Below are 13,631 nucleotides of genomic sequence, written 5' to 3' on the forward strand. Positions count from 1 at the left end.
ATCAAGAGAGGAGAGCCCTTATGATCTCTGAAAATGCCTCCAAATCCTGCTTTGCCTGGGTTACCCTTAGATGCTCCATCAAAGTTGAGCTTGAATCTGTGCCTTGGAGGGGGGAGCCAAAGATGCTTACTGATATTCGCTTTTCCTGGAGGTTTGCAAACAGGGCTTCCTTGTGGGAGTTGGATGTTCCAATTCTCCCATATGGCTTTCTCATTTGCCTGCATGGGAAAGTCATCCAGGAGCCAAGATTTGAGTGACAAAGTCTCTTTCAGGTTATGACAGAACTTGTCCCAGATGATTTCTAAAGGAGTGCTTTGGTCTTTGAAAATACGCTTGTTCCTTTCTTTCCAAATAGTCCATAGGAGGAGGCCAGGAATGATTCTCCATAGATGGTTAAGGACTGCGCTTTTATAGGGGCTTTGGTGCCAGAGGCGTATAGAGTTGATAATGTCCTCAGATGTTCGGCAATTTCTTTGACAGCGGAAACTGGTCTTCTCCCACATATGGTTGGCCAGAGAACAGGAGTCCAGGAGATGTTGTAACGTTTCCTCTTGAGATTGACAGTTGGGGCAGATGGAGGGCCCATGTATGTTCCTCTTCCTTAAATTGTCCCAAGTTAGGATTTTACGATGCCCAGTGAGCCACAGAAATATGGAGACTTTGGGCCAAATGCCCGGAGTCCAGACTCTTCCCCAGATGGGGTCCTGAGGCGCAGCATCTTGGCATTTGATTTTGTAGGCCTCTTTTGTGGTGAAGGATCCTCTTGGGGTGTATCCCCATCTCAATAAATCTTTGCCTTCAGAATATCTGATTCTGCGTTTTTGGAGCTCTCTTTCCAAGTTTTCTCTAGTCTGGTTGTCGACATTTCTTATCAGCCTGTCGGAATGCTTCCATTGTCTGTAGCCTTGTTCAATCTCCTGAGACCATTGTTGTTTGACCGTTTCCTTTTGTTGTTCCTCCCAATCATGGCTGGGCAGTAGATGAAGAATGCGATCAAGCCTGGGAAGCTGATTCCAAGCGTCCGTCCAGAATCGAGCTGTACTGCCACTTCTAATCTCCCAAAAGCTGTGTTGTTGGATCAACAAGAAATGTTGACTGGCTGCATTCCAAATCAATGAGCCTTTCTCAGCAGGGGTGAATCTGATAAGCTCCTCCGCTGGTCTGTGGTTGGCATATTTGGCTATCCAGATGGCCCCCCAAGGCTTGTTGGGTGCAGAGAGCCATTGCCACCAAATTCTTGCACCCATGATTTCATTGCTGTGATTAGGGTCTCTCAGACCTAAGCCCCCTTTTTCCTTAGGTTTGCATGCTGTAGTCCATTTAACAAGGGCCCATTTACGATTTGTTCCATGTGTTCCCCACAGAAAATTGCGCTGAAGATCTCTGATTTTTTTAAGAGCCCATTTAGGCGTTGCCAGGATTGAGAAGAGATAGAGGGGCATTGCCTGAAGCACCGCTTTGATGAGTACTAATCTGCTAGCAATGTTCAGAGCTCTGTAGGTCCACAAGGAGAGACGGGATTCTAGCTTCTCTAAGAGCCTGCGCCAGGAGGCATGCTTAATGGCAGAGTCAATGAGAGGGGCACCTAGGTAATTGGAGGGCAGGGAGGCTATGGAGAAGCCTAGAATGTGGGCAATGGCACGTTGAATGATGGGAGGCATGTGAAAGAAAAAGATTTGCGATTTGGCTTTGTTTATGCTTGTGCCTGAGGCATCTGAGAAATCCTTCAGAAGGGCTTTGAAAATGGTAGCTTCTTGAACAGATGGGTATCCGAAAAGCATGTTGTCATCCACGAATTGTTGATGGGTGGTAGCAGGGGTATTGTGAATGGAGATTCCTTTTAGAAGCTGGGAGTGAAGGGCATGCTTGATGAGTCTGCCTAGCCCTTTAGCCATTAGAACAAAAAGGAAAGGAGATAGAGGGTCCCCTTGTCTGATGCCTCTGGAGGGGCTGAATGGTCGAGAGGGGATGCCATTAATGAGGATGGAAAAAAAGGTGGAGGAGATTAAACTCTGAACCCAACGAACCCACATTAGTGAAAAGCCAAAGGCATGTAACATTTTTTGAATGTAAGTCCAACTTAATTTATCAAAAGCTTTGGAGAGGTCAATCTTGAGAATCATACCTGCCTGTTTGGAGATCTTGAGGGAGTGTATAATTTCATGAGTGAGGATGATGCCATCCAAGATTTGTCGTCCTTCAACGTACCCCGATTGTTCAGGCGATATGAGCAGGGGTAGCAGCGGCTTCAACCTGTTTGCAATGACTTTAGAGATAACCTTGTAGATGACATTACAAAGAGAAATTGGGCGAAATTTGTCCGGAGTGATAGTACTGTCTTCTTTGGGGATGAGGGCAATAAAAGTTGAATTGAGCGATGGCAGCAGCCAGTGAAGAGATCGAGATTCCTCCACCACTTGCCACACTTCCCCTTTTATGAGCTCCCAGAATGAGTGGAAGAAGGTAGTGGAGAAGCCGTCCGGACCCGGTGCTTTGCCTTCCTTGAGCTGCTTCATGGCTAAGTCCACCTCCTCGGGCTCTACAGGTCAGAGAAGGAGTTGGTTGTGTTCTTCTGTGATGAATTTTGGCACGTGTTGAGTGATCTTTTCTATGGCGTGCCATCTGTCAATCAGGGGTTCTTGTAGGACCTCCTGAAAGTGATTGATAAATTCCTGTTCGATCTCTGCATGGTTCTCCACTCTTTCCCCCCCTTGCTTTTGTATAAAGGAGATAGTATTGTGCATTCTTCTTTGAATAGTGGTTCTGTGGAAGAATTTAGTGTTTCTCTCGCCTTCTTTCAGCCATCTGATCCTGGATTTTTGCTTCCAGAGAGTTTCTTCCTGCTTTCTTCTCTCCTCCAATTGATTATGAATGTGCCTTTCCCATTCCAGAGTTCCGTCCTTGTATCCCTCTGTTATTATCTGTTGCTGGAGATCCCTCATTTCCTTATTGAGGTTTTGTTGGGCCTGAAAGATATTGCCAAAAGTCTCCTTATTCCATCTTTTGATTTGGGCTTTCAGATATTTGAGTTTCTGTTGGAACTAGAACATTTTTGATCCTTCTGGCGTAGAAAAGTTGTTCCAGGTAAGTCTGATGAAGTCATTGAAAGCGGGATGGGATAACCAACATGCCTCAAATCTGAAAGGACGTCTAGTTGAGTTGCCTGGTCGCTGCCATTGGAGAGCTATAGGCCAATGATCAGATCCGGAGTATGGAAGGATGGATGCTGAGAGGTCGCCTCCGAGATGTATTGCGCTATCCGAGATGAGGAATCTATCAAGTTTCGAAGCAATTTGATACCTCCCAGCCCTACGATTGCTCCAAGTGTGCATGCCATTGGAGGTTTGCATGTCTATTAGCATATTGTTGTGGATAAAATCTTTGAAGTGGTCCGTTTCCTATTCCATCTTGGCCTGACCTCCCTTCTTTTCCTCTAACTTGGTGATCATATTAAAATCTCCACCTATGAGCCATAGAGAGTGTTCTCTATTGGAGTTGAGTGTTGCTATGGTATCTAAAAGAGCAATTTTATTGGAAGCGTCCTGCGGAAAGTAAACATTGGTCAGATGACCATGTATGTTAGTGCCAATTATATGAAACGTTGCCTGGATGATGTTGTGGGATGCGTGGAAATTTGAAAGCAATATTGCTTGCGTGTTCCAGGCAATTGCCAAGCCTCCAGATGCGCCTGATGCATCCACTGCCACCGAGTGACATCCTGGCCAAGCTTTTGAAAGGATACTTCCCAGGGTGTTACTGTTGCACTTTGTTTCCTGTAGGAAGAATATCTGGGGCTGTTCCTGCTTTATCATATTTTTAATCATTCTGAGTTTCCCAGGGCTATTGAGCCCTCTTACATTCCATGAAGTGAGCTTCATGATTCACTGTGTGGAGTGGGCCTATAGTACTTCGTCAATTTAGCATATCTGCCTGAGTCGACCAGGATTTTCCCTATGGCTATAGTTCGCTGGAGATCTGTCTTTCTTCCCCTCTTTTTGGAGTCTTTTGGAAGGAGGTTGCCATCCCATTGACTTCCTGGTTGTATTCCCAATTGTTGTTGCTGATATGCTCTGGATATTATAACTTCCAGAGTACTGAGCTGATGCGCTTGGATTTTATCATACTCCTTCTTTCTACAAGCTTGTTCTAGTTCAAAAATGTCTAGCCCTCTTAGATCTATGCTTTCTGGTTCTTCATCCATATGCTGCGCTTGACTGCTTTCCTCTGAGATGAGCGCTAGTTGCCAGGATTGGTTTTGTGGATCATCCGTCTCCATGGCCTTGGATTTCCCTTCAGGGTTTTTTGGGCCTACTATGGGAGTTCCGCTTAATATAGATGGAGACAGAGGTTTAGGAGTGGAGGTCGAAGGAGGGTTCAGGGGAGATGAGATATTCGGTTGAGGGGTAGACAAAGAGATCTGAGTAGGGTCTTCTGGAGTTTTTGCCAGAACCTCGAAACTGTTGCTCGTGGAGGGGATGGAGGCAGCATCCTGAAGGGGTTTTTTTCCAGAGGAGGGCTTTTTGTGCGATCTCTTGCGACTAGCAACCTTGGTGAAACCCTCATTTTCCACCTTGCCTGGGTGTTCAGAGGAGGGATGCACATTTAGAGGGCAGTCCCTGAACAAGTGTCCCAGGGCATGGCATTTACGACAGCGAAAGGGAACATGTTCAAAATCTAAGGGTTGGATCCATTCATAGTCATCGTGAAAGAGACTTACCGATTCAGGAAGGGCTTTGTCCAGGCGCATGAAGACACAAATGCGGGCATATGAGGTGTATCTACATAGCTTAGTTTCTTCAGCAATTTTAACAAACTCTCCCAGCCCATTTCCAATCTCTTTGAGTGATTCTTCATCCCAATATTCCACAGGGAGCGAGTATAACCTGATCCAAACTGGTGCCCAGCTCAAATCCTCCTTGTCAGGGTTGAATCTCTCTCTCCAAGCTCTTAAGTACAATCCAGCAGAGTTGAAAAAATAGGGGCCTCCATCCATAACCCTATTCCGATCTTCGATGCAGATGAAAATCACCGTGAAGAAGCCTTTCGGACCTAGCTGCAAGGTGATCTATCCCTTAGGTTTCCATTTGGCAGAGATCCATCCATGCAAGGCTTTTTCCGTCGGCCAGAGTCCAATAAATTTTCCAATGAGCGCATGGTCCTGCATGTATTGGATCCGACCATTGATTCGGTGGCTGGGAAATACTATTTTGGGTCTTTCAGCTGCTACAGGTCTGCAAGTCGATGAGGTACATTTTGGCGTTTCTTGTTGCTTGGACTTTCCTTCTTGTTCTTCATTATTGCTGTCAGGCTGCACAGTGAAATCGTCTGTCGTTTCCTGCATCGGGGGGTCCCTTTCTTCTCTGTCATGTTGCGCAGTGTTCAGAGGCTCAGTCGTATTCATCACTTGTGGAACGCTTTCAGAGGTGGGGGAGGGCATTGAAACCCCCCCTGGGAGAATGCCATTGTGGCGCCGCTAGTGACCGTCGGCTGCAGTCACGGAATGGAGTGCAAAACGAAGGTGAGGATTCAGAGAAGGGAAAACAGGGTTGCGCCGTTGCAGAGGCACTTCAGAGCCGGTGTTGCAGAGCCTAGGTCATCTCTCCCCAAGCTACCATCATATCAATAATAATAATTATTATTAATTAATATTATTATATGTTTATATTATTATAATAATATTAATATAATAATGATAAATATATAAGAATATGGTTGTTATTATTTATATAGTTATTAATAATCATAAATAGTTGGTCTTTAAAAAAATACACATAAAATTCTCTTATCATAATTTTAATTTTAATTATTATTGGATCATAGTTGTTATTATGAGTTAATATTATTATAATAATAATAATTCAATATAATTGTAATTATTATTATTATTATTATTTATATTATTGTTATAATAATATAATAATAATCATAATATATTATTATAATGAATAATATCATAATTATTAATATAATAGCTATTATAATATTATTATAATAATATAATAATAATTATATTTTTATATTATTATAATAATATAATGATAATATATTATTATTATCAGAAATTATTATTATTAATTAATATTATTATTATAATATAACATTATTAATATAATAATATATATATATTATTATTATAATAATAATATGGTTATTATTATTTTTATAATTTTATATTATTATAATAATAATATAATAATAATTATATTATTATATTATTATAATAATAATATAATGATAATCTAAGAGTCTATATTATTATTATAATATTAATATAATAATCATATAATAATATATATAAATAATATGGTTGTTATTATTTATATAGTTATTAATAATTATAAATAGTTGGTGTTTAAAAAAATATTTATAATAATTATTAATGTGGCTGATACAAGCCTATCGGAGTATATCAATCACATTGGAAAATGTGGTTGTATATATGTTTCATATACGCCTAACGGCATATATCAACCACATTGATAAATTTGGTTGTGCTAGTTAATAGATGTAAGGAAACATACTCAAGACCTCTAGGCATCTAGCAAGAGAAAAGTCTATCCCTTTACGGATGGGTTATTCTAGGTGGTGTGCATTTGTTGATAACAGCCGGTGATGATTGTCCTCACTTGATTTGACAATTGAGTTATAATAGACTTTCCCAATGTGTAAAAAATGAATTTGAGAAATAAATTGCCCATCAAAAAATAATATTTTGTATTAAATATAATTCTTAAAAATCTGATTCTTATAGTAGAGTGTCAAGACTAGGATCTTTTGAAAAAAACATGGAAGCGGCAATGCTGAATTGCAACCCCCAACAGCAGCAGCACTAGGCACATTTCATCGATCCCAATCGATCCATTTCCTTGGGGCCGTCCACGGCTTGAATCCTACCCGCCATCGTCGTTCTCCCAAGAACCCATATCCCCAAACAGCTTTCGCGCTGGTCAACGTCCAGAACATCTTCATTTCTGGGAAGCCGTCTACGAGAGCAGTCATCGAAGGCGGCCCGCTGCGTGAGCAGCCGAGATCTAAGCTGCGTGTGGACCGAGGAGCCGTGCACCAAGATCTCTCTTTGCGATGCGCACATTGTGAGGAGCGGCACTAAGGTCACGCGCCAGGTCTTTGACATCGTGAAGTCTGAAGATGAGGATAGTTTCTCCACTGGATCTAGCGCTAAAACCAACAGAGGCTGGCTGCATGTGGTGGATCTGCCCCCTCCTACTGAGATCAGATACAAACATACTAGATCTAGACTGGATCTACCCAACAAACAAAGGAAACGACAAGATCCAAATGCCCAGGAACTCTGGCTTGCGAAATACTATCCGATCCAGGATGAGATTACAGAAGGGGCGATACGGCAGGATGACAGACTGAATACAGAAATGAGGAGAATAGTTCCCATATCTCCCATAGCGGCATCCTCATCAGATCTACGTTTCCAAATCTTTATAAAGCCCCCCTTTGGGAAATCAACCCCAATCTGGGTTCAAGCTTCAGACAAAGTCTCAAAACTGAAGAAAATCATTGCCAATCACATTGGCCTCCCGGAAGGATATCAACATCTGCTCTCAGAAGGCAGATCGATACAAGATCACTGGGCAATAGGCCACTACAACATTAAGCCAGGATCTAACATTATTGTCAACATGAGGCTTCGGGGAGGTGCAGCAGCCAGCGGATCACAGATTCCAGGCTCTTTTCGTGATGCAGTCAAGGGGAAGGGAAAAATGCCGACCAAACCAAAGCCACCACCAGAGCAACCAGGGCCACATATAGTAGATCAAAAACTGGAATATTACATGCTCAAAGTTACTATACCAGAGGTAAATGCACTACACTCTGAACTCTCAAAACATGCTGTTATATGTAGATTTAATGGTTACTGGCCAAAATCCGATGCTTTACATCAATGGATATATTCCCGCTGGACACCAGAATGTGATATATACCTATGTTCAAAAGGGTTTTTCATTGTAAATTTCCACACAGAGGAAGAAAGGGATAGTATCATCAAGGAGGGGCCTTGGTTTTGGGGTAATGCAGGCCTCTTTGTTACCCCTTGGTTTGCTGATTTTGACGCAAACACTATGAAAATCACAACAACACCTGTTTGGGTGAGGCTTCGCAACCTCCCATTACATTTCTAGCACCATACTGTACTATATGCTATTGGGGATTCCTTGGGGAAATTCCTAAAAATTGATGAAGACAGATATAGCGGAGGGATTTTCACCTTTGCCAGAATTTGCGTTGAAGTGGACTTGAGTCAGGGGCTACCAGATAAAATTTCATTAAACTTTAACAACACGGAGTGGATACAACCCCTCGATTATGAAAACACTGCATTCAGATGCCGCAGCTATCGGCAAACAGGACACCTCCAAAATTCTTGCCCACTGGCCAGAAAGAATCCAAAAGGAAACAAGAAACAACAAAAAAAGCCAAATGGGTGGCAGAATACAGAACCGCTGGAAGAAGAGAACATTCAGACAGAGCACACAGTAAACCAAGAGGAACCGGATATAAATATGGAACAGAACGGCACACAGGAAAAAAAAGCACCAGACCCACAAATGGAGGATCATTCTCAGCAGCAGAAAATTCCACAGCTGGAAGTTAGTGGCAACAAAAGAACTCATGGATCTGAAGGATCAGATTCCGACAAAGAACCTCCAGTGAACACACAAGAATACCAACAGGCCATCATTGTTCCCCCTTCTGACTCTCAGGGTTGGCGTAGGGTGGAGAAGAAGAAGGGCAGAAAAGTATAGGCTTGATGTAGCTGTAAACATATTTTTTATTTTTTTTAGTGTTTTTTGTCCTTTTCATGGACAACTATCTGCATATGCTCTAAGCATCTACAAAATGTAATTTATTTCAATATGAATATAAATTACGACTTTTTCTACGGGAAAAAAAAATAATTCTTAAAAATCTCAAAAAATGTTTATTAATACTTTTTTGTTAAAAGTTTGAAAGAAATTTATCAAGGTAATGTCATTTGAAAATCCCACTAGGTTTAATCTAGAAATTATGTTTTAGTATTTGTTTAATCTCTCTCTCTCTCTCGCGATATATATATATATATATATATCAATCATCGGAGAGGGAAAATGGCTTTGCGGTCTTCGCATTTTAAGCCACCACAAGGGTTTTTTTATCAAGGGTCTTAGGTGGTTAAGGAAAGCCACCCGTCACAGTCACCATCTCGCCCTCAGTTATACCTCCCCCCTTGCAGTCATAGTGGTTATTTTTTTTATCTCGGTCAGTGGATAAGTTTCATTTAAGATACCTATTAGTCAGCGACCGTGCTCATCGTCAGAATTCGAGGATCTCCTAGAAGAACTGCACGTTACATGAGGATGAGTGCATGTGCTGAGATGGAGGAGGATATCATGGACTACTCAACTGACCCATATGATGTGGTGTCTCTCTGGAAAGAGATGCCGCATTGGTTCCTAGACACATATTTCATTCTACCATTTGTCTCCCCGAACGCTAGGTTTTATACAACTTTGTCTAATCCAGCAGGCGATCATCAGTAACCTGACTCATTGGGTTTTACCTCTTCGACCTTAGCATACGAGTTTCATCACAATGTTGGTTTTTCTGAACTAACGATTTCAGAATGGCCAGGGATGAAGTAATTATAGACTAGTGTTACCGAAATTTCCTTGGAAGCCTTTTGCTTTTCTCTTAAGGTTTCTCTCTCTAGGGATGTTGGAGGACAAGCTTTTACACTATCTATAGGGGTTTCGAGGGGTTGAATGGTACTGGGTCTTTTGCTAGGGTTGGAGCTCCCACACCGAGTTTAGGGTTTTCACATTATGTGGATGCCTCGGGTAGATCTCTATCTAGTATTCCAATGGACAATGTGAGGGATGCCCACATTGGGGCTTCAGTGGGTATCACCCCATCCCATGTGGGAGCACCTCCCCTTGGTAAGGCTGATGAAACAAATGAGCGACAAAAGGAAAAAAAGTCAAAGTGCCCAAAGGTCAAGGAACAAGGCAATGTCTTGGTTCTAGGTGATGGTTTATGCTTTTACGACATAACGAATACTACTGATAGGGTCATAGTAGGGCGGGTTCAAGGCAAAAAACATACAACCTCATGGCTAAGGAAATGAGCAGAAGTTTGGAGTTAGGATATGATTGTATTACCTAAGGTCACAACCATGTCCAAGGGATGGTTTGCCTTCAAATTGAGTTGTGCAGAGCTAGCATATTGGGTTCTCTCCAGGTACTGTAACATCAAAAGGGCACCCATCAATTTTAAGCCATGGACTCCTTTATTCAACCCGAAACATGATCAATTGGGAGCAAGACCCACATGGGTGAGGTTGTCAGGCCTCCCTTTGCATCTTTGGACTGAAGAAATCTTTCAATGAACTGGGGATGACCTGGGGAAATTCTTGGACTATGGTAGAGGGTATCTGGAGTCTGGCAATATGGCTTATACTAGAATCTTGGTACTCTTGGACACGAGGTAGGGTTTGGTAACCAATTTGGCACTACATTATCGAGGGCTTATACATCTTCAAAAATTAGATGATAAAGGTGTTCCATTCTGATGCAACCATTGTCATAAGGTTGGTCATGTGTATAGGGATTTCCCTCTGTTGCAAAGACAACCTATTGATGCTAGATAGAAGGACGACTTACAAGAAGGGATTAATTTTGGTGGTTTAGCGAGGACACCTTCCTCCGAAACGTTGGGCGCACCATCGGCTGCAGTGCCTAATAAGAGGCCCCCTATGAAGATGTCAGTCCACATGGGGTCTGCCAATAGCAAGGATGCTCGCCAAAACCCAATGATGGCCTCCTCCTCAGCGGGTACTTTTCCTTCCTCCTCCTCTCCTATTCATACTTATGATTGACTACCTTTTTTTTCTCCCTTTGTTGTGAATGCTTATTGATTTCTACAAGGTTGGGGGTTGCATCTTATCATATTGAAAATGCTCGTATATGTTTTCCAACACCCATTCCCTCCTTCCATCCTTTCGTGGATGATTCCTCTAAGAATAGGCCCCATCCCCGTTATAACTTGTGTTCATTATCTCGCCCTCCACATATCACTGACAGTCATGCAGATCCTAGGCAAGGGCTTGGCACCCTTTCTCCCTCTAAAATTCCTAAGATTCTGTGAGGGCATCAATCACATATCTCCAAGGCCATTCGTAGGGCTAGACAAGATGTTTCGGCAGTCATCAACTATCTCTTCATGGGGTTATTAAAGAAAAGAATACCCTGACCTTTGACCCCTCATGGAGTGGCTCTCCTTCAATTATCAAGGTTTAGCTAGTAATCCCAAAAAACTAGTTCTGAAGCATATGATCATAATAGAGAGATTAGATATCATATTCCTTCAGGATTCCCTTGCACATGGATCACTGCATATCATTAGATCATTTGAAGGTATGCTTAAAGATTGGGTATTTTTTGCCATTGATGCTTGCGGTCGCTCTTGTTAGAAAATTATATATTACAGAGCAATGGAACACATAAAATATTGTAGAAATATAAACACAGAAAACACATAAAACCAGAGAGACACAGATATACATGGTTCACCCAGTTTGGGCTACGTCCACCCTGAACAGCCAGTCCTTCCTTTCTATTATCCAGCAAAATGAAGAGACACAACCTACAGTAGATCCGCTGTAATATCCTTTGTTTTCTCTCACAGTCTCACCTCTTTGTTTCTCGCTTGGAGAATACACATCTATTACACAGCCTCAATACAATTCCCTCATACAAAGAGACGAGTTGCATTCTAGGGCAAAAAAACCCTAAACTAAACATAAATTCTACCATCAGATCATCCGCCTAATGAATGGCCCATATTGACTAGAAATTACTATACTTTTACAAGGCAATTTTACATTTGTTTTTAGCTTCGAGGGCGCTGCCCCCGAAACCCTCGCCAGGGGACCGCTGGCCCCTAGACCCCCTAGCCGTGGGGGATCACCCCACGAACCCCCATGGGGGGACAAGTCCCCCCGCACCCCCCTACGTGGGGGGGTGTACAAACTTCTTGGGGTATACATCCGGCTGAAACAAAGACCTCTAAATAATGATGCTCCACACCCAACAATCTCCTACTTGGAGAATGATTGTAGCAACTCCACCGCTGCTTCATTTGCTGGACAATGACTCCTCTTTGGACCTGGCTGTTTCTCATCCTCATCGTCATCCTTGAAGACCAATTGAAACTGAGCATATTCTCAGTTTATCCCTGGTTACAACTTTTGTTAGCATATTTGCAGGATTCTGGCTAGTGTGTATCTTTTCTAGCTTCAACTCTCCATCTTCCAACATTGATCTTATGGAATGGTACTTGAGCTGTATGTGTTTAGTCCTGGAATGAAATGTTGAGTTCTTTGCAAGATGAGTGTCACTTTGGCTATCACTGTATAACGTACCCATATCATGCTTCTTACCCAATTCACCCATAAACCTTTGTAACAAAATTATTTCTTTACTAGCCTCTGTAGCAGCAACATACTCTGCTTCTGTTGTTGAAAGTGCAACAACACTTTGGATTTTTGAAACCCAATTGACAGTTGTTCCACCCACAGTAAATACATATCCTGTAGTGCTCCTCCTATTATCTCTGTCACCTACCATATCTGCATCAACATATCCCTGTAGAGTAATGTTTGAACCACCGAAGCATAATGCTTGATTTGTGGTACCTTTCAAATATTTGAGAATCCATTTCACTGCCATCGAATGTTCCTTTCCTGGATTGTTCATGTACCTGCTTACAACTCCCACTGCATGTTCAATATCAGGCCTTGTGCAGACCATTGGATACATTAAGCTTCCAACTACTGATGCATATGGAACTTTAGACATATAATCCATGTCTTCTTGGGTCTTTGGGCACATTTCCTTACTAAGCTTGAAATGGCTAGCAAAAGGTGTACTAACTGGTTTTGCATTGTGCATATTAAATCTTTTCAACACCTTTTGTATGTACTCATTCTGAGACAATGTTAATTTGCAATTTTTCCTGTCTCTAGTTATTCTCATACCAAGGATTTGTTTTGCGGCTCCCAAATCCTTCATTGCAAATGAATTTGCCAATTTTCTTTTGAGCACATATATTTCCTGCATGTTAGACCCTGCAACAAGCATGTCATCTACATACAATAACAATATAATATAGCTGCCATCATTTTGCTTTTTTAGATAAACACAATAATCAAAGTGACATCTAGTATAACCTTGTTCAGACATAAATTTGTCAAATTTCAGATACCATTTCCTTGGAGCTTGTTTTAAGCCATACAAGCTCTTCTTCAACCTGCACACTAGTTTCTTCTTCCCTTTTACCTCATATCCTTGTGGCTGCTACATATATATCTCTTCCTCCAATTCCCCATGGAGAAAGGCTTTCTTTACATCTAATTGCTCAAGATGCAAATCTTTAACTGCTACTAGACTTAAAATAGTTCTGATTGAAGTCATTTTAACAACAGGAGAAAATATTTCATCAAAATCAATACCTTCCTTCTGTGCAAACCCCTTCACCACAAGTCTAGCTTTGTACCTTTGTTTTCCTCCATCTTCTTCTTTCAGCCTGTAAACCCATTTATTCTTCAATGTAGTTTTTCCTGC

This window comes from Pinus tabuliformis, chromosome 1_2 (genome assembly GCF_031772625.1).
Source record: "Pinus tabuliformis cultivar Carrire ecotype Pingquan chromosome 1_2, CPIR1, whole genome shotgun sequence".
Classification (NCBI taxonomy): Eukaryota; Viridiplantae; Streptophyta; class Pinopsida; order Pinales; family Pinaceae; genus Pinus; species Pinus tabuliformis.